The sequence below is a fragment of the Mesoplodon mirus genome (genome assembly GCF_964341445.2).
Source record: "Mesoplodon mirus genome assembly, chromosome: 19".
Taxonomy (NCBI): Eukaryota; Metazoa; Chordata; class Mammalia; order Artiodactyla; family Ziphiidae; genus Mesoplodon; species Mesoplodon mirus.
The window spans coordinates 9628252-9654447 of record NC_138995.1 but is presented as its reverse complement, the minus strand read 5'-3'; the positions used below and the strand labels follow the sequence as shown (position 1 = coordinate 9654447).

At 45.6% G+C, this 26196-nt stretch overlaps 1 protein-coding gene across 1 annotated transcript in view; it reads left to right on the top strand.

Moving 5' to 3' along the window:
- Positions 1–26196, top strand: part of WWOX (WW domain containing oxidoreductase) — a 984723-nt gene that overhangs the window by 522145 nt on the left and 436382 nt on the right. The gene's annotated exons all lie outside the window — the stretch shown is intronic.

Sequence of the window (26196 nt, the reverse complement as noted above, 5' to 3'; positions counted from 1 at the left end):
CCCAAGTTCACAGTCAGCACAGGCTGCACAAAGAAACTAGGTCCAAAGACCAAGGCAACCATGAGCCTGGGGGAGGGGCCATGCTAGCACTCAGGGGTCTCCCTTCTGTCTTACAGGACCGCCTCTTGCTTCGCCACCCTATTGTGCGTCTGTGTAGTATTTCTTGCGGCATTTATGGACCTGCAGTGGGCCTGGCTCCAGTCACCTCAGAGTCATGCTGGCCAAAGCCACCAGAGCCAGGTCTTAGAGAAGCGGCCATCGCTAGCATGGTGCTTGGCACAGAACGGGTGCTTAATGAATATTTATTGAATGATTTCCAGCTAATTGAAGAAAGCTGAAAGAGTACAACACCCAGAAGATTGAAGCTTATTGAAAATCAACCCAAAGGACTGTGGTGAAAAGAATTTCAAAAGGCAGGGGGCAAGGAATCGGTGTCTATTAAGGGCCTTCAGTGAGTGCCTTAGTAGAAAGTACAGTGTCCTGTGATGGACACAGCCTGGGGCCAGGCTGCCTGGGGTTGAATCCAGACTCTGCCAGGTATAGCTGTGTGGCCTTGGGCAAGTTAGTCAACCTCTCTCCGCCTAATCTCTTCATCTTTGAAGGAGGGATAATGATGATACTTATTTCACAGGGTGATGGGGAGAATGCAGTATACAGTGTTACAGAAAGCACTTTAACAGGGCCTGGCACGTAATGAGCGCTGCATATAGGTGTTTGTTTTGGTTACTTAGTTACCTTACTTCTTCCTAATGTTCCCACAGCATCCCCACTTGACAGATGAGGAGACTGCAGATCTCATGGCCATGTAGCAGGTGGCAGCCCGGGACTTGGCACCCAGGCCGCTTCCCTCCGCCGCCTCTCCCCACCCTTCTCCGCAGCCCTCCACCCACCCCCATCCCTCCACCCACCTCCCTTGTTCTTTCCTTCTTTTCTATGTGGGGGATTGGGGAACCAAGAGGAGGAGAAGGGCTTGAAGAAAACACACGAAGGCGACGTGTCTGAACTACGTCGTAAGCCAGAGAGTTAGGTTTAGGGCTCCTTGGGACCTGGTTGGGCAGCTCGGGCCCTCGCTCCGAGAGGGCATCCGACGTGAGCCGGCTGCTGGGGATGCAGCTTGAGTCGCCCTCAGCGATGGCTCTACTCTTGGTGTGGGAGGCGGGAAGGGAAAGCCCCAGTAATAGAGGCCAAGGGAGAAATGGCCCCGTAGGGTTTCCTGGCAGCCAGGAGCTCGTAGACAGAGGAGCAGGTGCCTGACTGCATCTCCAGGTGGAAAGCCAACGGTGGAGAAACAGAACATGACTTGAGAATGGCAAGGAAGGAGCAAAGAGGTGTCCAGTGTTTCCTGCACACATTTTTCAGGGCATGTGTGGAGGAGAGCTGTGTGCTCTGGGGCCACGGAAAGTACCCTCCACCCCCCTTTTAATTCCACCATGCTCACTGCAGGAGAAAGAGACCAGAGTGTGCGTCCTTGCGACCCGATGGCTGCCAGCGCTCCCCCTTTCCTGCCCCCACCCCACCCCCGGAATCCTGGGCTTCCAGCGCAAGCACCTGCCCCAGAGTTTCCCTCCTGTGTCAACACAGGAGAACTTTCTGCTCTTTCCAAAGGGAATCCGTCTCAAAGGCAAGTCTCTGGACTTATGGGACCCTGTGGTGATCAGTGGGATCAGGGAAGCCTCGCCTGAGGATGGGGTGTTAAGCTGAGGGCTGGGAGGACCTTGACTTTAGCCAGGAGGAAAATTAAGAACCGGGAGAGAGGACGTTAATTTTGATTTTTTTTTTCTTCATGCTCCTTCTCTCTGTGTATCGTAACTCAGGCACCCGGTCAGCCCTTCACCTTGTTGGCCTCTGAGCCTAATCCCTGCTTCTTCTCCACCTTCTGTGAAAAGTGCTAATAGTGAAGGAGGTGGGGTCGCCATAAAGGTGATTACAAAACCCCAGAAACCCCAGATGCTTGAATTTGGGGACTGAGAAAAAACAGAAACCTAGATGTGTTTCTGACTATCCCACTGATCTTGATTTCCTAAAAGGGAGGATTTTTTTCCTTAATTTTTTTTTTGTTTTTATTAATGCTCTGGGTTTCTAGCACGGCAGGTAAAACAGAGTATTCTTCAGACTATGCTGACCACCTTCCTCTTCTCAATCTCAGTGAAAAGCAGTTTTTGAACTTAATTCTTTTTTTTCCACTTTTGGTCAAATTTATATACCGTAAAATTTACCATTTTAACCATTTTTTTTTTAGTATGAATGCCATACGTATTTAGTGAATATTTGAACAACAGTATGATTTTCAACTCACTTGGAAAATGCCTTCCTTTTTTTAAACATCTTTATTGGAGTATAATTGCTTTACAATGGTGTGTTAGTTTCTGCTTTATAACAAAGTGAATCAACTATATGTATACATGCGTTCCCATATCTCTTCCCTCTTGCATCTCCCTCCCTCCCACCCTCCCTATCCCACCCCTCTAGGTGGCCACAAAGCACCGAGCTGATCTCCCTGTGCTATGCGGCTGCTTCCCACTAGCTATCTATTTTACATTTGGTAGTGTATATATGTCCATGTCACTCTCTCACTTTGTCCCTGCTTACCCTTCCCCCTCCCCATGTCCTCAAGTCCATTGTCTACATCTGCGTCTTTATTCCTGTCCTGCCCCCATTTTAACCATTTTTAAGTGTCTAATTCAGTGGCGTTAAGTACATTCACGTTGTTGTACAACCATCACAATCATCCATCTCTAAGGGAACTTGCTTCTTCAATCGCCCAGCCGTGTGTTTCAAATCTCTAGATGCTGTTCAACTCAGCATGTCATGGTGGAAAGGGGCAGCTTGGGACTTTTTTTTTCCTTTTTTTTTTATTTAATCCACTAGCAGTTGTGTTACCCTTACCCAGTGATCCAACCTCTCTGAGCCTCAGTTTCGGTCTGTAAAATGGGAACACTGCTCCCCACCTTAACACTGTGTGATTTGAACTTAGTGAGACCACAGGTGGGGTGACCTCTAGAGTTTGCTCATCACCAAAAGTTTCTGGTGAGGCTTGATCTGGTAACGCACCACCTACCTTCCGTCCTCATTTGTCTGCATTGTCATGAGACTTGGTTCTACTTTTTATACGGTGAATGTATAATAGATGCGGTGCCGAGAAGAAATACAGTTCGTGTAAGGACCGTGTGATCGCTCACTGTTACCCAGGAACTCGTTATAGGTATCGACAGGTCAACGTGAGGAGGATTCCAGCTTGGTATCTGCTGGGCTCTCTCCATACAGTTTACGAAACTCTAATCCATAAAAGCTGTTTGAAATTTCCATTAGGAGATTTGCACAAGTGGTTAAAATTAGTCATGCATTCTTGGTCTAAACTGCAGGAAGGGTGTCTTAACTGTGAAAATGATTATGACATGTTAAAACTGTGTAATGGTAAGCAGACAGTTTTCCAAGCTGCTGGGTGAGTTCTGGAAATGCTCTATTTATTTTCTCCCTATTGACTCCTTTCTTTCAGGCAAGACTGCCAGTGCAGTGACTTGGAAAACAACTGAGACCCAGCAGTTTCCAAGCATTAACGTCACGTGGCTTCATTTGTGAGCCGGGCCAACTCTTTTATTTTATTTTATTTTTGTAAGAGGGGGCCTTAAAAAATAGCACCATTCCCAGTTCGCTCACCCTAGGCCCCATTTAACATTCCTAGAGGGGCAACATTGCTTCTAAGGTTAGGGCAGCGGCAGTGACTTTTTTTTTTTTTTTTTTTTTTTTTTTTTTGGCTGCATGGGGTCTTAGTTGCGGCACGCGGGATCTTTCACTGTGGTACGCGGGCTTCTCTGTAGTTGTGGCGCGAGGGTTTAGTTGCCCCGCAGCATGTGGGATCTTACTTCCCTGACCAGGGATCAAACCCGTGTTCCCTGCATTGGAAGGCGGATTCTTAACCACTGGGCCACCAGGGAAGCCCCAGCGGCAGTGACTTTTGCGTGAAGATCAGCTGCCTGTTTTATTTGGTGACTGATTCCTTTTCAGTGCACCGGTGTTTTTAGTGCTAGAGAAAAGGCTGTGATTTCCTTTGATATTAAAAAGCCAACCACTTAGGTTTTCCAAAACCATTTGCATTCAGTCTGACGGCCGTTAAACCTGTATGTGGATTTTTCATCTGAGAGCTTTTCTCTCTGCATATTGTTTACATTTATCAAACGTTGTTCCTGCCCAGTACTTTATATTCATTGTAGCTTCCGGACCTAGCTGACAACATGGCCTGTGTGAAAGGTAAAACAAAACGAAGCAGAAAGAGTCCAAGGGTCTTCTTGTGAGAGAACAGGAAAACGAGGACAGGCAAACGCGGCTGTAAAAATGAGCAGTGTGCTGAGTGGAAGCTCCGCCTTTGTTCTGTCGTCAGTGTGTCAGTTGTCAGTCCGGCGCCCCTTCCCCCTTACACGCTCGCCAAGCTAATGTGAGAACCCAGCTCTGCTCTTAGCTTGCAGTTGTGCTGCCTAAAAAATCAGGGAGGATTTCATGAAACAAATATTTAAAATAACAGGAAAGGACTGGGAAAAGCTGATGTTGTTTGGGATTATCAGAACAAAACAGTTTAATATTTATTTGCTTTTTTACTTCCTCTAGTTCTTTGTATTCGGTGACTCTGTGGAATGCCACGTACACCATCAGAGGAGACTGCTTTTGTGCATGCTAATTAAAAATAAGAACAAAACCAAACCCCTATTCCTGCAATTCTGGTACTTTGCCACCAGGTGGTGGTAGTATATATTGATTAAGGAATATGACCTGCTAGGTACAGGCATTCATCTATATATTCACGAAATAACCTTTATTGAGTGTTGAGCATGGTTTAGATGCTGTGGATATAGAAATGAGTTAGATAGATTTGTATCCTCGAGAAGCTTACTGCCTAGTGGCATAGACTTTGCAGTCACAGATGGCAGGTTTTTATTAAAAACTGAATTCACTCATATTTGGTCATAAACATAATCACACCTTGTTTATTAAAATGCATTTTTTATCGAAATATAGTTGATTTACAATGTGTTAATTTCTGCTGTACACCAAAGTGATTCAGTTATACACATATATATACTTTTTAAAAAATATTCTTTGCCATTATAGTTTATTAAAATGCATTTTAATTCAAACATTTTTATCTTGTCCAACTCCATATTTAATAAAGTTATCAAAAAAGAAAATACCTGAGATAAGTACGTATACCTTTTTGGAGTAACTTTTCTCTCATTTGACTCTGTATATCGTTTTCCAGACCATCAGGGCAGCTTTGTGAAGACAGTTGCCTTTAACTTTCCCACACCCACACCCACATCCTGAGACACATTTATTCTTTCTTTCCAGGATCAGGTTAAAGCATCTGTGTCATTTTCTGCCTCTGCCGTTAGGTTAGGTGTTTTCTCCAAGAACATTCTCTTTGGGGGCACCCTGACCCCATCACAATTCCATCTCCCATTTGTTTCTTCCTTTCTGTAGTCAAGGGCTCCATCTCTCTGTAGCTTTCTCCGGACCCAAACTCTTCTCTTTTTCCATCTTTTCATTTCTTTTTCTGAACCTTTTCATTTGTCAACTAGAAAGAAGCTGCAGGGGAGGAAGAGGAGAACTCAGGATCTCCACAGCCTGTCTCTGGCCTGGTACTTGGTCCCGTATCCCCTAGAACTTGATGTCTTGCCAATTATGGAAGCATTGACAATTCATCCAGAAGAAGAAAGACTTAGGGCCATCCTTTCTCAAGCTTGAAATCTCCCTCTTGACTTGACTGTCCCCAGAAGTACCGATGGGCCTGTCACCTTCTCAGAAGGTTCTCCCCAGCACCTACCCCTACACCTGACTTAGGGGACAAACCACCTTTGGAAGTGAATCAGTCACTTACCCAGCAGGCCTAAGGAGACAATATTCCATGTAAACTATTGAATATTTTAAAAAGAAGATAAAATTGTTTCAAGAACAAATTATTTGCCTAATTGACATCCTGAGTTGTCATAAAAGCTTAGCTGCAGCGTTGATTCTGAGCCCTCAGGTAGTCTCATGTTAAGGGGTTTATTTTTCTCCTCCCACCCCAGTTCCACCCTTCACCCCCATTCAGAATAGGAGGATTTAAGGACAAAAGCCATCCTCTGATATCTTAAATGTATTTTTTAAATTTTATTTTATCTTTGTGTGTCAGGTCTTCGTTGCTGTGCGCGGGCTTTCTCTAGTTGCGGAGAGCAGGGGCTACTCTTCATTGCAGTGTGCGGGCTTCTCGTTGTGGTGGCTTCTTTTGTTGCAGAGCACGGTCTCTAGGTGTGTGGGTTTCAGTAGTTGTGGCTCGCGAGCTCTAGAGCGCAGGCTTGATAGTTGTGGTGCACGGGCTTAGTTGCTCCGCAGCTTGTGGGATCTTCCCGGACCAGGGCTCGAACCCGTGTCCCGTGCATTGGCAGGCAAGTCTTAACCACTATGCCACCAGGAAAGTCCCCTGGCATCTTCAAAAGTTACCCTAGTCAGGGCTTCCCTGGTGGCGCAGTGGTTGAGAGTCCGCCTGCCGATGCAGGGGACGCGGGTTCATGCCCCGGTCCAGGAAGATCCCTCATGCCGCGGAGCGGCTGGGCCCATGAGCCATGGCTTCTGGGCCTGCGCGGCCGGGGCCTGTGCTCCGCAGTGGGAGAGGCCACGGCAGTGAGAGATCCACATACCACAAAAAAAAAAAAAAAAAAAAAAAGTTACCCTAGTCAGACTTAACCTGTGTGCAAAAATCTCTTATTTTCCCCCAACATTTGTGTAGAGCCCCCAAATATGCAAATGTAAAATAGGTCTGCCCTGTACAAAAGATCAGCAATGCATGCGTGTCCATGCCTCATCACCTACAACATTGCTTAAGAACCAGGGACACATTTTCATGGGCTCTTTTTGCAGGTTCTTTCTCTGATCATTCTGGACGTTTGCATCAGAAGAATCTGTGAAGGGGCTTCCCTGGTGGCCCAGTGGTTAAGAATCCACCTGCTAATGCAGGAGACACAGGTTCAGGCTCTGGTCTGGGAAGATCCCACATGCCGTGGAGCAACTAAGCCCGTGAGCCACAACTACTGAGCCCTCATGCCACAACTACTGAAGCCCGCACACCAGAGCCCGTGCTCCGCAACAAGAGAAGTGACCACAATAAGAAGCCCGCACACCGCAACGAAGAGTAGCCCCTGCTCTCCACAACTAGAGAAAGCCCGTGCGCAGCAACAAAGACCCAACACAGACAGACAGACAGACAGACATAACTAACTAACTAAATAAATAAATAAATAAATAAATTTATTTAAAAAGAAGAGTCTGTGAATCAGAGCTCTCCTCTGCCACCTCAGGAGTGGACTGGCAAATGAGGGCCAGGGGCGCTCGAAATCAGTGGTGGTCAGGCTTTTCAAGTATAAAGAGCCCCTGTCCCGTATTCTTTAGTCGGCACTCTTTTATATCTGTTGATTGAGAAATATGTGCTTAAACAAGGCCATTTTAAGTTAAATAATCATCTAAAGTAATTTAGGATTTCATTGCTTAGTGTGTTTGCCTACACATTAAAAAAAAAAAGTTAATAGTCATTTCATACTAAGCATGTGCCAAGGAAGAGCATAGTGAGATAATGCTGTATTATGTACGGTCTTATGTAATATTCCCAATGACTCGGTCAGGTAGGTCCTCTTACTCTTGTATAAAATGAAGTCCGGGGGGATTAAGCAAGTTGCTTCCAGCTCGGGAGTGGGTAAGCCAGGATTTACACCAAGATGGTCTAAATGCTGCAGGCGGCGCTCCAAATAGGTAGAAACTTTGCAGTCTGAAGCGTCTACCCTCTCCAGATTACAATCGCCATCTCAAAGAATAGGAAAGAATAATCAAGTGTAGACATGGTTTAAAGCCTTCCCTTCATACTTCAGTGGTCAGCGATCATCCTTAGGAAGGATGCTGTCCTCTGACACGTGCCCCTGTGGTTTGGAGAGCAAATACTGCTCTACCCGGTGCTGCAGTCCTGCTGGGCGCTGCCCAGATGTGCACAGGGGCGGGGAGGCACCGCTCACCACCTTCTTGTAATGGTGGATTTCCCCTCTCCCCCGCTGTAAAGCCTTAGGCAAGAATCCCCCTCCCCCAAACAGTCCCGTCTGTAAAATGAAGGGCTTAGATGAACCTTAAGATGAGTTTCTGTTGTAAAGCAATAAACAGACAAGCCAAAAGACAAACATTAGAAAAGGAATGATACTTTACAGTTTACAAAACACACTCAGGTACGCAACTGGACTCTCACCATGTGAACAGGGCGGGTGTTATCTTTACAGTTAGCCTTGTTCCATAGATGAGGAAACTGAGCCTCAGGAATTACGATATCTGTCCCCGAGTTTCGTAGCTAGTAAGACTCAAATCCTGTACCTAGCATTGTCAGGTAAAATCTAAGACACCCAGTTAAATTTGAATTTCAAATAAATAGCAGATAATTTCTTAGTATAAGTGTAGGCTGTACAATGTTTGGGACACATCAGTACTTTAAAAATATTGTGTGGGATGTACTTAGACTAAGAAATAACGTGTTGTCCATCTGAAGTTAGAATTCAACTGGGCATCCTGTACTTTTTGTTTTTTTGCGGTACGCGGGCCTCTCACTGTTGTGGCCTCTTCTGTTGCGGAGCACAGGCTCCAGACACGCAGGCTCAGCAGCCATGGCTCACGGGCCCAGCCGCTCCGCGGCATGTGGGATCTTCCCGGACCGGGGCACGAACCCGTGTCCTCTGCATCGGCAGGCGGACTCTTAACCACAGTGCCACCAGGGAAGGCATCCTGTACTTTTATCTGTTCGATCAGGCCCCTACTTACGACATCTTTTTGTTTCCACCCCACTCTACCACATGGTCTGGATATCATTCTGTGATTCCAAGTATCCTGGGAAATCATAATTATTTTCAAAGTTACGCCTCATGAAACACTTGTCATCTGCTAAAAGCTACACATACTGTGTTACATCTCCTTACAGCCACCTTGAAAGTTGGGTACCCCTTCCCTGATGAAAAAAACGGGCTCAGAGAGGGTAAGCAGCTTGCTCAACACCTCTTATTTAATAAAAGTGAAAACTGGGATTAGAACCAGGGTCTGTGCCTCCAAGGGCGTTCATTATGGGCATCTACACTCCAAAAAAATGTTTTTTAATTTAAAAAGAAAAATGATGTGCATAGTCAGTCACCCAGAGGTATAAAGCGCCTTGCAGGGAGAACCCAGGTGTTGGCTTGAAATTTGTTTTTTTCTTCACAGCACCTAGCAGAATATGCTTTCCATGTAACAGGTTCTCTGCACATACCTGTTTGCTGACTGATGTTTCAGGAGCAATTCAAAAATAAGGGGGGAGAGAGTTGAAAACGCAGTGCCGTTCACACATTTATTTTGCCCTAGATGTGTTTTAAATTTTGTCAGGACCATAAACTGTGTTTCCAAACACGAAGATAAATTGGGCCTCTGACCTCTTACGAGGTGACATAATTCATCCGAAAGGTTTATTGCCGTGCGTGTCATTTCAGAGTTCCCTACGATTAGATTCTTTGCGTTCTTCTAACTCCATTAAAAATAGAAAGGGGAAAAAAAAAAAAAATAGAAAGGGGGGCGGGGAATGGGAGAATGAAAACTGGCCCGTCCCCTGTGCGTGGAATGTGGCCCTGAAGAGTGCCCCCTGCCGCCCCCCAGCCCTGCAGTTAACACCATACTTTTATCCTGTAATCACAGCCTGTGGGAGACAAAAATCACAATTCATCTGGAAAACGAGATTAACTCATTTAAGCTAGGCAGCGATCACAGAGAGAAGTGTGTTGGCTGGTGCTTGGCCGAAGGGAAGCCTGCAGGTTCCCGGCCCCTATGGTTCAGGGAAGTAATCGGGCCCTGTCGGAGTCCGTCTTCCTGAGCTCTGGATATTACAGGTGAATTCCGTTCATCTCTGATGTGGCCCCCCTCATCTGATGAAGACTGTGTACGTCTTTTCTTCATCACAGCATCTTCTGAACCACTCGGCTGTCTGTGCAGCTCTTCCGAGAGCTTCTCGGGTCAACATGCTGCCGTGTCCCTCACGTTTTGGGCCTCTCAACACACCATAAAAACGAACTGCCATGTCATTCGGCGCTTGTTGGTTCATGTGGAGTTTGAATTTGCTTTGCGTCAGGCCTCTCGTTCCAAAGTGCCAGTTTGCTGTCTTACCAGCCAGGGCCGGGACTTGTAGTTTATTTTATGTTGCTTCCTGCGTTCCCTTTCTCTGGCAGTGACTTTCCTGCATGGACGTCCCCTGGTTGACCTGCTCGTCTTTCCCACCTGGAACCCTGAGTACAGGTTTTTTTACCCACATCTGATTGTTCCCCCAGATCACCCAATGGCCTGTGCATCTGAGGCGGTTGGGGGCTCGTTTCCCAAATGGCGTAGAGAGGCACCCAATCGAATATACAGTTAAGTGCCCGGAGACTTGGTTATGGAAACAGTGCATTCAAGAAATGGGGGGGCTGCTTCTGCCTCAGCATTGCCCCCTCCCCGCCCCCGTGCACACCCACCCCACCAAGCCTTTGCGGCCCCACTTTGCCGTGTTGCTCACACCTGGTATGTGCCAGGGCTCACCTGTTCTCTTGACACTGTTAAAGTTAAGGGACTTGAGGGTGTGTGTGTGTTTCTCATCTCTCTGCACAATCCTATTTTCTGCTTGTACATTTACTGACATCTGGACCACAAGTAACTTATCTGTTTGTCAAGGCCAGATGTTAGGACCTAATGACCACTCAACAGGAATTTTAAAAAGTGAAGGGGACAAGTCATGACAGGAGAATATTTCATACAATTTCTTTAAAGCCAGCTGGCTAAATGAGGCAGAGATTCTCCGTGTCTGGCACTGTTCTTGCTAGTCAGGCCTTCGTGTGATTGAGAAACAAATATATCATGAATCCTCCAGTGTTTCATGTAGGTTGCAATGTTCAAAGTGATAGGGAGTAATATGCATTTAAAAATATATCACTCTTCCTTTTGAAGAAATGTACCGTTTCTGGGGCTTATTCAGTAACAACGACTGAATAATTGCTTCAGTAAATGGGAATAAGATGCTCATGTCAAGCTGTTATATATACTTTGGAGGGAAATTTTAAGACTAGGTGGCTGCAGCCATTCGGAGTTTTGTTGAATATTTAACAATTTTTTTTTTTTGTGGATCCATCAACTAAGAAGACTATCAATTTTAGAGCATACAGCTGTTCAGGAATAATAGTTTGAAAGACCAGCCCCAAAGATCTCGGTGATTAAAGTGTGAACAGATGACGGAATGGTAAACCTTAACGCTTGAAAATGTGTTTTTATAGTTCCTCTCCCTATGTAACAAGTAATAACATTGCCTGATCCATGTATTGGCGACGAACAGACCAAATGAAAGAACCTTCCATAAGGGGACCCAACACAGTTTGAATATAAATGTTCACCCCAGTTCCCTTGTGAGTGATTGACTGTATGGATCAACGTTAAAGAGGGGCCACACAGGAGCCCCCTCAAAGCCCTACTGCGCACACCCCCCCCACTTATAAATGCATGTGTCGCATGAGTATCGGTCACGATTATTCCGTAAACACATCTTATAAATTCCCTCTGTGCATGCGCCATTTAAATTAATCCAAATTCAGAACAAAGATCCATTGGAAAGGGAAAGAGCATCTCTTTCAGGAGCTGCACCCCGCCCCCGAGGTGATCTATGCTAGGTAGGTGTAGAAGACAACACCCTCCCAGTCATGGGGGACCCGAGCCCTTGGGTTCTTGTACCTTAGATGATGGATGCTCCAGTTTGACCTCTTAAGTGAGGAAGTGCTCTGAGTACGGAGCCAACATGCACTTGAGTTCAAAATGTTACATGGATTAAAGGCACTAAAGAGACATAGCCTCCAAGTGTAACGTGGGATGCTCGTTTTCATTTGGATTTAAATGAACCTACTATCAAAGACATTTTTCTGAGCCAATCAGGGAAACCTGGATATGGAGTAGGTCCTAGATGGTATTAAGCAAGTATTGTTAATTTGTGGCGTAGGATACTATTTTAAATAAAACTCATTTTGTATTGTAGATATATACTGGGACATTTGCAGTTGAGATGATGTGATGCCTGGGATTTGCTTGAAAATGATCTGGAGGCTTGGGTAAACAAATCAAGGCTGATAAATGTTGATAATTCTCGGTCAACTATGGATTTATTTAACTCATTTCTCTATTTTGGGCTATGCTTGAAAATTTCCATAATGAAATATTATCTAGAGGTCTCAAGAGACCGACTGCCAGGAAACGACAGAAATAGCCAGTATCAGATTCCAGAGCTTCTGGACAGGGCATAGTGTGAGCCGGAGTAGACAGATCACATCTGGTAACCAGACCAGCAGAGTTCTGTCCTTCTGAGGTTATTATTATCTCTGCACCTATTATGGGTTGAATTGTGGTCCCCCAAATTCATACGTTGAAGCCTTCTGCCCCAGGGCCTCAGATTATGACTGTGTGTGAAGATAGGACATTTAAAGGAGTGATTAGGTTAAAATGAGGCTGTTAGGGAGGAACCTGATCTAATCTGACTGGTGTCCTTATAAGAAGAGGACATTAGGGGCTTCCCTGGTGGCGCAGTGGTCGGGAGTCCGCCTGCCGATGCAGGGGACACGGGTTCGTGCCCCGGTCCGGGAAGATCCCACATGCCACAGAGCGGCTGGGCCCGTGAGCCATGGCCGCTGAGCCTGCGCTTCCGGAGCCTGTGCTCTGCAGCGGGAGACGCCACAACAGTGAGAGGCCCACGTACCGCAAAAAAAAAAAAAAAAAAAAGAAGAGGAAATTTGGAGGCACACAGAGGGGAGACCACATGAGGACACAGAGACAAGGTGGCTGTATGCAAGCCAAGGAGAGAGGCCTCAGAAGAAAGCAAACTGCCAACATCTAGCCTCCAGCACTGTGAGAAGATAAATTTGTGTGGTTTAAGCCACCCATTGTGGGTGTTTTGTTGTGGCAGCCCTGGCAGACTAATACCCAGGTACTGATCTGCATGCCTATGTGAGTGTGAAAGAAAGAAAGACCTAAGGCCTGGGATTGAGGGGACAAGGAACCTAGCTGTGGTCCTGGCTCTCCCTCCGACTGGGAGGGCTGCATGCCTACACATGTGCCCGTGTTCCTGTCTTATTTCCATGAGACTGTATTTGTTGGGATAGGAAGGAAAGTGGGAAACAGAAGGCAACATGACGACCTTAGGGGATTGGGTGAACCCAAAGCTCTCGCCTGGGACCTCTGTCTACAACGTGGTCATCTCACATGATTGTGCTCAAGGCACGTTCGGTTTTCTCTCCTTCGTTCGACCTGCCTGTGCAAGGGCGCTGTTCTAGCATCCTTCTAACACAAAGAATGACGAGGAGCTGGCTGCTCCGAGATGCAGTGACAGAGTGTTCCAAGCAGGGGGAACAGTCAACACCACTGGGGCTTGGTGAGAAGGAACGGAACTTGGCATGTTTTAGGCACTGAAGAGGTGCAGTGGAATTAGAGCAGAGTAAATGAAGCGGGAAGTTCAAGGTGAAGGCTGAGAGGCAGGCCAGGGCCGCATCTCACAGAGCCTTGCAAACCACGGTGAGGGCTTGAGATTTTACTCTAGCTGTAATAAGGAGCCACTGGCTAGTTTCGGAGCCAGTGGCTAGTTTCGAGCTAGAGAGAGACTGGTATATGATATGTGATATATGATACACTGTATGTTTGATATCGTATAAGATGTGACATCATATATGATCTGTTTGATATATAAGATATGACATGCGTTTGACATAAGATGTGACATATGAAATTGTCACATTGGCATGATAGGACTCATGCCAATGTCCTGGCTGCTGGGTAGAGAATAGATGGTGCTGGATGAGGACTGGAAACACAGTGACCAATTAGAAGGTTTATCAATGAGGAATGAGTTCAGCTACAGGTTAGAGGAAATGTTAAGTCGAATTAGGTTAAATAAACGGCCTCTTCTTTTCTGGCTTAATTAGAAGCCCAGAGGGCGGTGGTCGCTGCTGTTGGGTCAGCTGGCGAGGCAGCTCGACCCTTGTCAGAGTTGTGGGTCACCAGCCGTGTGATTCTCCAGGTCATTCCCCTGGGGTCTTGGCTGGCCCGCTCAACCCCAGACATCACCTTAAGGGTGGGCAGGAGGAGAAAGGACCGGGACCAGCTGGCTCTAACCCTTTTATCAGGAAAACCCCTCAGTGGACTTCTGCATATGTCTGACGGGCAGGGACTGTGTCACGTGGCCACCTGCGCTGCTGGGACAGCAAGCAGGGGTCTGCAGGAGCTAAGGCGGGCTGCTGCCCAGAGCGTCTGCTCAGGGACCAGATGCTCTTTCCCAACTGTGTCCTTTGGCCCCCACTGCCCTGCTGCCCTGCCCCCCACAAAGGATCAAGAGGGTATGTTGAAGTCCTAACCCCCAGTAACTCAGAACGTAACCTTATTTGGAGGTACGATCTTGACAGAGGTGGTCAAGTTCAAGTGCAGTCATTAGGGCGGGCCCTGGTCCAGTATGACTAGTTTCTTTATGTAAAGGGGAAATTTTTTTTTTTTTTTTTTTTGCGGTACGCGGGCCTCTCACTGTTGTGGCCTCTCCCGTTGCGGAGCACAGGCTCCGGACGCGCAGGCTCAGCGGCCATGGCTCACGGGCCCAGCTGCTGTGCAGCATGCGGGATCCTCCCAGACCGGGGCACGAACCCACATCCCCTACATCGGCAAGCGGACTCTCAACCACTGCGCCACCAGGGAAGCCCTGTCAAGGGGAAATTTAAACAGAGAGGCAGAGACACACACAGAAGGACGGCCACGTGAAGAGGTACGGAGGGAACGTCATTTGAAGAAAGAGGCAGAGGTAGGAATTAACGCTGCCACAAGCCGAGGAACATCTGGGGCCACCAGAAGCTGGAAGAGGCAAGGAAGGATCCTCCTCTAGAGCATTTGCAGGGAGGATGGCTCTGCTGACACCTGGACTTCAGACTTCTGCCTCTACTCCTGCAGAACAGTTAATTTCTGCTGTTCTAAGCCCATCCGTGGTGCTGTCTGACAGCAGCTCTAGGAACTAATACAGCTGCTAACTCCCGCTTTCCCTCCAAGACTGGAGGTAGTCCCTCGTCCCACCTGCACCCCCCATTTTAGGTGAGGTCCCCCCTCTCAGATCCCTGTACTGCTCTTCTTGTGACGTGAGATAGAATCCCGTGGGACCCCCTCCCGGGAGGTTTCCTTAGAGCGTGGGTCCCGAGGAAGAGTGTTCCTCTTCAAACTGTTGGAGAACCATGGCTCAGGGTCTTTTTAGTCGGCAGCCTCAGTTTACCCTCCCGACCACCCATCACCCTTCTTGTGTGTCCCCGTTTCTTTAACCAGGCTTCCTTTACCCGATCTCGCCAGCTTCATGAGGCTTCTCTTGTGTTCATTTCGGAAGAGGTCTACCCTGCCCCTTTTCCCAAAATCAGGGGATAGGGAAATGCCTTGGTGTCCTCAGCTGTAAAATGGGGCTAATAACAACTCTCACAGTTATTGTGAGGATGACAGGAAGTGACATTTGCCCTGAAAAGTATAAAAGGGTAAGCATTTTAGTTCATATTATGATCATTATACGAGTTGCCCAGGCATTGGCTCTAAGCTCCTCAAGGGCAGAGGTGTTTAGTATAAATTTAGTCTCTCTCCCCAGGCCGGCCTAGTAGTGCGTGATCCAGACTGTAGTAATAGTTAATGTGGTTTTAAAATTTTAATGTAAATCAACTCCACAGACACGGCTGAACTGAGAAACTGTGTGAATACAGAGATACAATGAGTGAGTTCGTAGTCTGCCGTGGGAGACAACATCATAATTGCAGTAAGAGTAGAACCCAATAGAATACAGTTGAGATAATGTGCTAATGTAATCCTACCTGCTGTTACATTATGTATGGATGGACGTGTTTCTAGAGAGCAAGTTTCTTGTCCCTCTGGTTCACCACTGTGTCTCTAGTGCCTCTTGACCCGTGCTTGGCTCTTGGGAGGTGGTCAGCAGCTGTGCATTTAGTGCTTAAATTGAGAGTGGGTTCAGAGGTACTGCTGTGAAGGGGATGATATGCTTTCTCTGATGTTGGGCAAGGAAGGTTTCCTGGAGGAGGAGAGAGTTGAGTTGGGTTTTGATGAGTGAATAGGAGCTTCCCTAGACATACTGAGGAGGTGGAGTGGGAGGGGAGAGGAGTATTGCAGGCAGAAGCCCGGAAGGGCAAGACTTCATCACTGCTTTGGAGACTCAAATGCAGGATTCCTCAGGCTTGGTCTCTAGTGGATCTGGTGGAGGATTGTGGTGGATGGTAGTTGTCAACATATTTGGAAGGTTCCATATTGTTCCTCTCCTTCCTTCCTGCCATCTCTTTATGTTTGTCTCTCTGTCCTTCCCACCTCTTTGGTGACGTGGGGAAGCTATGTGCTGGTTTGAAACCCGTTCAAAACAGAGTGGCCTCAGCACCAAGTGGCTTATTGTAAATGGATCCACTTTGACTGCCATTACTTTAATGGCACCTAAATGATAAATGTTAATAAGAAAGCATCTTTGCTTGGGAAAGCACAGTGGTATTAGCTGCCAGACTGCCAGCGCTATTTGCTTTATGGGAAGGGATTTGAAATAAGGGGTTTTGGTGGTTGTATTTTCGCTTCAACAGTTATTTGTAGAGAAAGTATGGGCCATTGCGTGTTTATAGTATCTCTTCTTTATGGATGCCCAAGTTATTATTTTTTATTGGTTCGGGTACTTATTTTGCACATTTGTAAACAATAATGTAGTTACGCAGCTGTCGTACCACAGAAGCCATATTCATTTCCATGTTAAGAGAAAATTCCATGAGGGATTCTCACAGGATACCATCATAAAAGAATTATTGTGGTTCCAAAAAAAAAAAAAAAGAGAGAGAAAGAGACTGGCTCAGGAGTTATCACTGAGTTTTTACAGTGTTTGGAGTTCAATAAATTTGATGCTTTTTTTTGATTAACTTTATAATTGGAGCCAAACTTTATAACTAGGTATGAAGTTTCCACCTGTTTTCCAGACTTGAATGGAAAGCATCATGTTTGAATACTTGCCACAAATCTTAATGAATGACTACCTTGATAAGTTCTGTGTCCCTCTCCGTCATCTTGATGGGGAAAATATCTAGCTTAGGAGACTCCCAGTTTTTGTAAGGAAAGTTTTTTAAAAGGAAGTGTTTATTTTAGGTGACAAATATTTATGGAGCCCCTAATACACACCAGGAATGTTCTGCTGATTCATACGGGGGAGAAATGAATAAAGGGATGGATAGAGCTGAGGAGAGAGAGATGGGATGGGGGGTACCGGTCCAAGATCTGGGGAAAATAGCAACTGGGGTTCCTTCAAAGTAAATGGAACTGAAATGTCATTCCTTCATTTTTTTTAAAAAAAGTGTAAGGTCTCAGGCTCTGTAGAAAGCAGTAGTGTTGAGGGTGTACATGGATGAGCAGAATTGCTGTCCAACAGAACTAAGGGGGTTGGTTAAGATTGTGGTCCTCCCTGTCATACACCTGGTTTCAGTTCCAAGCCCCGTCACATGTCATCTGTTTGGTTGTGGGCAATCCCTTTCCCCTCAGAGCTCATTGTCTAGTCTATCCCATCATCACAGAAGCAGTCAGTGCCCTCACTGTGTTGAGCGCGGTGCCTGGCACCTAGCCATCGACACAGTGCCAGTGACCTGACCATGTCCAATGGGTTATTCTGGGGAGACTCCCCAGTGCTAGTGTGCCTGCTCATCCATTCTTGTGAGACCACTGCTTGCTAAATCTATTAGGTGGTGTCAGTTCAAGGAGAGAAGGAAAATCAAAAGATACCAAGCTTACCTTAAAAGTGTACGTGGGCTCGTTGGGGATATTGTTGCATGTGCAGTGAAAAAGCCTACAGATGTCACAGCAGCCATCCAAGGAAGGGAGCGCCAAGATGAAATGCTGATAAACGGGAGACACACATGTTGTTAAGTAAGAAAAGGCGGCGGGGTGGGGGGAGGATTTTAAATATGATTTTTTAAAAAGGAAAGAGACCCCCGGGCACATTGCAAGAGCGTTTTGAAACAAGCATCTTTATTCAGATAGGTTAGTCTGTCCTATCTTAGGCTGGCTCATAACATTTCTATATATACTTACCTCATCTGAAATGTCTGTAATTTACCTAATGGAAAATGTCACTTGACTTTAAGCAGTTGCAAGGGAAAAAATGAATCTGTAGGTGAGAGTTTTATCTGTTTCTCTGGGCATAACAGGCATCAATCAAAACCAAAACAAATAAACAACAACAAAAAAGGAAAGAGAAACCTAGCATTTATTTGCAGTATTCTTCTGCAAAATATTTGTTTCGCTTTACTCTTTTATTCATTTTAAGCACGTTTTCACTAAAGTGTTCTTCTCTAAGCCTGTCTCAATTCAATTTACAGAGAAAGGTTTTTTGAGTTTAGATAATTTACATATAAAAGCATTACTGTACATTTTATAAACCGACTGGGTGCAGGAAACAAGGATCTCAATTTAATCGTATTGTTATTCTGCAAGTTGAAAATGCCTCGCTCTTGTTCTCTGTCTTACTAACAACATTCCTTCTTGTCCTAATTTAAAATGGTTAGTATTTGAGAATTGATGAGTGCCTTCTAGACCCCACCAGTAAGACTTCAGGCCCAGTGTGATTTGTCTGATAGACTTGAAGATTATGTGCACGTGTGAGACACAGAGAATCTTCATAATAATCTGAGCATGACAGGTATATAGCTCTTTCTAAATTATTTTCTTTTTTCTCCCAAGAAATTTTGCTTGCCAGTGGCCATATAGGTTTAAAAACAAAACAACACAGAACAACAAAAAGCACTAACGCCTCCCTGTACGTTTCAAAATTTACCATCTTTTCTTTCCTTTTTTAAAAGTGACACCATTGTTCTGGAAAAGTCCTCAGGAGCCCGTCGCTCTACCTCAGGATCTTATATCATAATGTGTCTTTGAAAAACAGAGCCAGATGTTCAGGATTTCAGACCACTGTATTTGTCCTAGGAAGCCTGCCAGTGTTTCATGTTCTTGACTCTGGAGTTGAACGTGAGGCTCTGACTCTATAAAAGAAAACCCTCGCCGTTTATGATTCCATAAGCTTGGGTTACGCTATAAATTTCCACTGGTCTCCGCTTGTTGGTCTCTTGCAGGGTTTCGGGTTATTCCCCAAGTCTATTAGACAAGCAGCATCCAAGTGGCTGCCTCCAAAAGCACATTAGATAGTTTCTGGGGGAGAGAATAAACGGCTGTTTAAACAGGAGCCACAGAGCTGCGTTTAAAACTCATTTGGTCCCGACCAAAAGACAAGTACATCCCCTCCACCGTCCACACCCTCTCAGAACGAAACCCAGAGCTCATCTCTAGCAGCAGAAAAGCCGTCGGGGCCGCTGACGAGAATGTGCCAGGGGGGTCTCCCTTTCAGTATTTGGATTTGCTGTTGCCAGCTCCTGCATTTTATTAGCCCACGTGATGGAGGTAGTTCATCAGTGATCACCTGTAGATGTGATTTATATAAATCTCTTAGCCTCGCATCTCCTTATACTGTGGTTCTTGATTTGGGTACCACGTGGTTTGTGTCTCACAATGGGTGAGTGTCATAAATTCCTTACAGCCCATCATCCTTTCTACAGTATCCTTAACTTATGTGCCCCATGTCTATCTGAAAAAAGAAACAAAGTAGTTTTCCATAATGAAAAGAATGAATTTTTTTCTTCCAATATCCCAGTGCCCCTTTTCCCCTTCAAGTTTTAAATACATCACAATACTGTTCCCATTTACTTGTTAATTCCTAGGTCCTATGGAAAAAATATGTGTGGTGATAACATTTATTCTTGTTATTATTGTATGAAGATGTTTAAGGCCAGAGGTCGGTATTTTTTCTTCTTTAGAAGCCGTAAATGTTAAGTTCAGGACAGCCTGAACCACTCATTTTAGAAAAATATCCTGTATAAAGAGAGGATATGTGCTTTGAAATCTGAGACACCTGGGTTCAAAACCTCATCCCACTACTTACTGACTGTGTGACTTTAACCTCCTTGAGCCTTTTCTGAGATACTGGGTGACTGAGAGCCTCCTCACAGGGGGCTCTGGGGGCTGATGAGGCAGGTTGTTCACTGTGCTGATCGCGTAGCCAGTGCTCTATAGAGTTTCCATTCTTCTTTCCTACAAACAAATGGGCCCTGCTTTCTGTCCCAACGAATAGGCATGTAGAGCAAAAACAAACATATATATAGAAGCTGGAATGTTCGATACCGTGACCATGCCAGGAAACCCATCTATATACATGTGGCTGTCCTTTGGTGCTTACTGACCATTAAGGAGATGTTTATCTCAAGTATTAAATAAATTAGAATCCAGCCATTTTTTTCTTTCAAGGTGGCGTTTTATATATTATTAGTGCTTTTTCTTTAAATTAAGAAGCTGTAGTTTTCACTAATATCATATCTTCCTTCCCATGCCTTGATTAAGATTACGATCATGCCTTCCCGAATCCCATGAAAGGTATAACTAGGATGATTCATTGATTCATTTATTGGCTCAGCATCTGCCTGTCAAGACAGGCAAAAGAGATTGAGGAAACAGCTAGCACAGGGCATGCTCCCCGTCTGTCCAGTGGAAGAGACCGACTGGCCACGGCCTCTGGTAGTGGTTACGGTCACTGGCTCCAGGGTCATACGGACTTGGGGTTTCATCCCAGCCCTGTCACCCAGTTGCGTGACCTGACTTTGGGCAATTTTACTCAACCCTCTTAGGCTCAGTTTCCTCATCTATAAAATGGAGATAACAGTATCTAACTCATGGAGATGTTTGAGGATTACATGATCACGATAACGTCTGAAAGCAACTATGGAATAGTCATCAGTTGTCACCGTTCCTGGCATGTAGGAAGCACCCTATAAATAGTGGCAGCTTCGTGGTTGCCACCGTATTTTATTTCACGGAGTACTGTGAACAGCGCCAGCAGTCATCCTGTCTCTCCAACAGCCTTGTCGTACGTCAGATGGCTGTGAGGGCTCACCAGCTGGTTCGTGTGGTGGAGAGGCTACAGGAGTAGAATAGGGACAAAACTGGAGCAAGATTTAAAGGAACTATAGTTTGGTGGGGTTTTTCTGTTTTTTGGGTTTTTTTAATCAACAAAGGCATAGAAAATGATACAAGGAATCTGGGAATTGTGTGCACCTGGATTAAACCAGAAGACATTTGTAAGGACTAGAGGAGGGTGAGGAAAAGTAAAGGTAAAAGCCACGCAGGTAGGCTGCTGCCCTGTTGGCCAACACAAATGGAGAACGGGGCCTCCTCCTAGGATGGTCAAGCTTTCTCAGTAGCTGCAGAGCATCTACTTTCTTATTTATATTTCAAGTTCACTCTCCAGCAGTGGTACCCAACTCTGGTAGCATATTAGGATCACCTAGGGAGCTTTTGAGACATCCCAGCGCCATAAAGCTTAGTTTCTTGCTTTTGGAGTCACTGTGTGTCACGGTGGCCTTTGCTATTAAAAGTTTCCCTCCATGAGGACTGAGGCAGCGGAGGTAAGGGCGACTGCAAGATGCCCAATTGCTCCAGGCTGGATTATAAATGGACATAAGCCACAAAATATGTCTTGCGCCTTGTTCTTACCTGCGCATGTCTCTCCTTCCAGCTTCCTCTTATTCTTTCACGCTTCTCCCCCACCTTCTCTTTCCCACCTCTCACAGATCCCGAGAGCTGCTGTGTAATGTCAGCAGCCTTGCTGCTAATCTGGCCATGGGAGCCCCCTCTGGGCTCACTCCTGACAATTGCTCACTGCTTTCCCATCTCTGCTAAGGTCAAAAATGGACCTTGCTCTTCATTCCTTGGCATCAGACTAAGCTAGTTGATGTCACAGATAACCCTAAAATTTCAGTGATTGAACACTTAATTCTTAATATAATAAGGATTTATTTATAGCTCTGGTCATAGTCTCTTGTGGGTCATTCAGGGACCTAGGCTTTATCCATCCAGGGCCTTCACCATCCATCCCCCGACGGCCTCCATGGTACCCTCTCATCCACACCCAGCAGAAGAGCAGAGAGAGGAAGCATCAGCCACATGGGATGTTACTGGGCCAGGCCTGGAAGCAGCGTCCCTCACGTCCACCCTCATTCCACTGGCAAGAATTAAGGATGTCCTGGAAGAAGAGAGAAGTGCGCTTAGTGAGGATCTAACCAGCCTTCGCCTCATCCCCCTGTTCTGGATCTCAACCCTTCATTTATAATCTATAATTAAATCTTTAGGGAGCACCTGTCACAGATGGGACACTCTTCCAGGGGCTCTGGGTGCCAGCAGTGAACAAAGTCCCTGGTGATAAAGTAGTTGGATTGTCTTGTCTCTACAGTACCTTGCAGGTTGATTTTCCACTGTGTTCTATGAAAATGAGAGTTCTCATTGACATAACTTTTAGCAGCAACTCATAAGAATAACCGTCCATTCGTTCATTCATGTCCTTACTTCTTCTGGAAGCAGTCAAGGCACATAGTTCTTAGCATATTGTACCCACTATGAGGATCATCACTGTAATCAGCTATCAGAGTTATTGGCGCATCCTTAATACAGTCAGGCTGGTCAGTGCCCCTTGGTTTGGGGAATTTGGAGAAGCAAACCCACTCATGTGAAGCCCCCTGGTGAAATGACAAAAACCCCCAGAGCTGGGAAAGCATTTCCATGCGCTTCCCTTTCAGCTTACATCAAAATCATCTCATTGCCCTTGGGACTGAAAACTGCATTCTGTAAGCTCTGCATGAGTACCGCACGACCATTTCCTGCACCCTCCAGGAGACATTTTCTGGGGAGCAGTGAACATGATTTGATGAGGTTTTATGTATATGTGGAGTTTTCCAGGTATATCTCTTCCTCACTTCCTTCCCTTAAGAGTTTCTCAAGGGTAACCGTGTGTTTTATTTGTTTCCGTTTGCATTTTGGGAGGCTGAGCACCTTGTAAAGAGCCCCTGACACCTAGTAGGTGTTTTACAGGTGCTGGTCGCATTCATGTGCCATCTTGGTTTCCCAGGGCTGTTGTAACAAAGTACCACAAACTGGGCAGCTTAGAACAACAGACATACATTCTCTCACAGGTCTGGAGGCTAGAAGTCCCAGATGAAGGTGTCAGCAGGGCCCTGATCCCTCAAGAAGGCTCTAGGGGAGAACCTGTTCCATGCCTTTCCTTTAGGAAAGGTATCGCAACTGGTATTGCTGGCAGCCCTTGGTGTTGCCTGACTTGTAGGTGCATCACACCAGCTTTTGCCTCCATCCCCACATCCCCTTCTCCTTGTGTGTCTGTCTCTTCTTATAAGGACGCCCACCAGTCATTGAATTAGGGCTCATTCTATTCTTAACTCAATCATCTGCAAAGACCTTACCAAATAAGGTCGCATTTGCAGGCACTTGGGTCCCGGATTTCATCATATCTTTTTTTTTTTAATTAATTTATTTTTGGCTGTGTGGGGTCTTCGTGGCCGCGCGCAGGCTTTCTCTAGTTGCGGCGAGTGGGTGCTGCTCTTTGTGCAGTTCACTGGCTTCTCATTGCAGTGGCTTCTCCTGTCGTGGAGCACGGGCTCTAGGCACGTAGGCTTCAGTAGTTGTGGCACGCGGACTCAGTAGTTGTGGCTCGTGGGCTCTAGAGCACAGGCTCAGTAGTTGTTGTGCACAGGCTTAGTTGCTCCGCGGCATGTGGGATCTTCCCAGACCAGGGCTCGAACCTGTGTCCCCTGCATTGGCAGGTGGATTCTTAACCACTGTGCCACCAGAGAAATCCCAGTCATATCTTTTGGAGTGACACAGTTCACCCCATAATATGCAGCACCACCATTCATCAGTCTCTGAGTCCCAATATTTCATGCAGTACCCGAATTCATCCAGGCTTGATGGATAAAACATGAAGAAACAAACAAACCAATGAATTAACAAGGTGACTGAGTGTTTAGGGAAGGCTTCTTCAAGGAGATGGCCTTATTGCTTAGGACTCATTCACACAAGTCCAGGAGAAATAAATCACTTAGGGGGAAAAAACAAACAAACCCATGAATGACTTTCTCTTTTGGCTTATCATATGAGATGTGGGAAGTCTATTCCATTAGGGAACCACCAGGAATTCAGGAATCCTGGGAACTCAATAGCCACAGGAGGTGGTAGAAACTGCGCAATGATTTTAAAAGTCCAGTCACTCTGTTCCCTTCGGAACAACAGATGATCATCATTAACAACGTCACCCAAGTTGCAGTGTCAAATCAACGCAGACCAGTTGATGCTGATGTCACCGTAGCATCCAACACGTTTTGTTTGGTACTAATTTAAGACAAAGCCGAAACTAGTTGGTATCATTTGTAGGAAGTTGCTTGTTGTGTTGGTTGGTTTTTTGTGTTTGTTTTGAAAAGAATCTGTTTTGACTGGGCTGTGGAAGCCCCAGCAGTACTCACACCTGAGGTGGCTCACACCTCAGTCAATGTTTAATTGCGTGTGTTCCTTAGAGATAGGGCTGGTATTTGACACAGCAGCATGACAGGTCCAAGGTTAGAGCTGAGGTTAGAACTTGGAACCTAGAAGCACACCCGCATTAAGGTGCTGATAGCTCTACTTTTTAAGGGACGCAGCTCAGTGATGTCCAAACCCTTTTGTAGAATGTGTGACTTCAAAGATACATACTTACACTGTGTCTCCTCGGGAAATCTCTCTGGCATTGGCTCCTTTGAGCATCGCAGTGTTTCAGTGTAGGCTTGTGACAAAAGAAAGGAATGTAAACTTCTTTCTGCCTTTTTTCTCTTTGTTAATTCCTTCTTCCTTTTTCTCATCCCATTCTCACCTGTCCCTTTCTCACCTTCTTTCCTTCCTCGTTTCCTTGGACTTTTTCAGTTGTGAAAGTCATTACCTTGACATTAAGAAGAGGCAGCCTAAAGCACTAGACCTTGGCGTTTGGGTGATAATGTGGACGGTTTTCATGGTCATCGTGATGGTTATGGAGTGGGGAGACTGTAAGAAGGGGAGGTGAGGGCAGGATGCAGGGTGTGTCGTTTTCCTCTGCTGTTAATCCTTTCTGTCGTGGTTTTTACATTTGCCTCCAAAGTCTTTGGCATTGTCTCAGCCAAAGAGTCTAAGTCCATCCTAGAATGGGGCCGCCCTTACTGAGTTGCTGCGAACTAATTAGAATGTTGTACAGGGGACATTGTAGGACTTCTGAAGTTAGGTCATAAAAGATGATACAGCTTCCATCTGTTCCTGTCTCACTCATGGGATGCTTAATCCTGGAACCTGGCCACGATGCTGTGAGGAAGCTCAAGCTAGCTCACGTGGAGACACCACGTAGAGAGGCCTCCGTGGATAGGAACTGAGCCTGATCAACCATCAGACCCGAAGCGAACCAGTGAGCCTGCAGGTGATTCCAGCTTCCCAACGCTGTGAAACAGAGACCCACTGTCACCCTGGCGCCCTCTGCAATTCCGGACTCACAGAATCCACGAACAGAAGAAGTGGTTGTTTTACACCTCTAAGTTTTGAGACAATTTGATGCACAGATAACATATAACTGGAATATGTTCTAATCAGTATCCTTGGCTAATTTTTTTTAATCAGAAATTAAACCTTTATACTTGATTAACCATCTGTGGGCATATCTGAGTTTAAGGAAACTTGACTCAGTCCTTTAGTTAAGTTAAATAAAATAGAAGTAAATTCATGGCAATTCATTGAGATATCCCTGACCTGGCCTGTTTTCCCATGGCTTTTGGACCCATGGCAGGTGGGAGTGATTGTTTCTGTAATTCTCAGGAAGGGCTCGGGAATTATCTGCGTTAGCTCTGACTTCCTCCTTTCCTGAGAATGAGCGTGGTGTTTTCACAAGAATGAAGATGTGACATTTATTCTGTGTCATCACTGACGCTAGAGTTTTTCAAGACCTGTTTGTTTACGACCACCTTCTTTTTTTGTGTTTTTTCACATCTTTAATAATGTGAAACAGTGTTTCCCAAACTTCACTTTTATACCACGTTTACAACTTTTGTCCTATTTGCTTTTCTGTTATATTACTTGTTTTTAATTTACCTTTGTATATATGTAGATTTATAATTACAGCTATTTATAAGGAAAGCTTTATAGTACTAATATAAATGGAAGACCAGTATCATTTATCATAAATACAAGATGTTCATTAAAAGT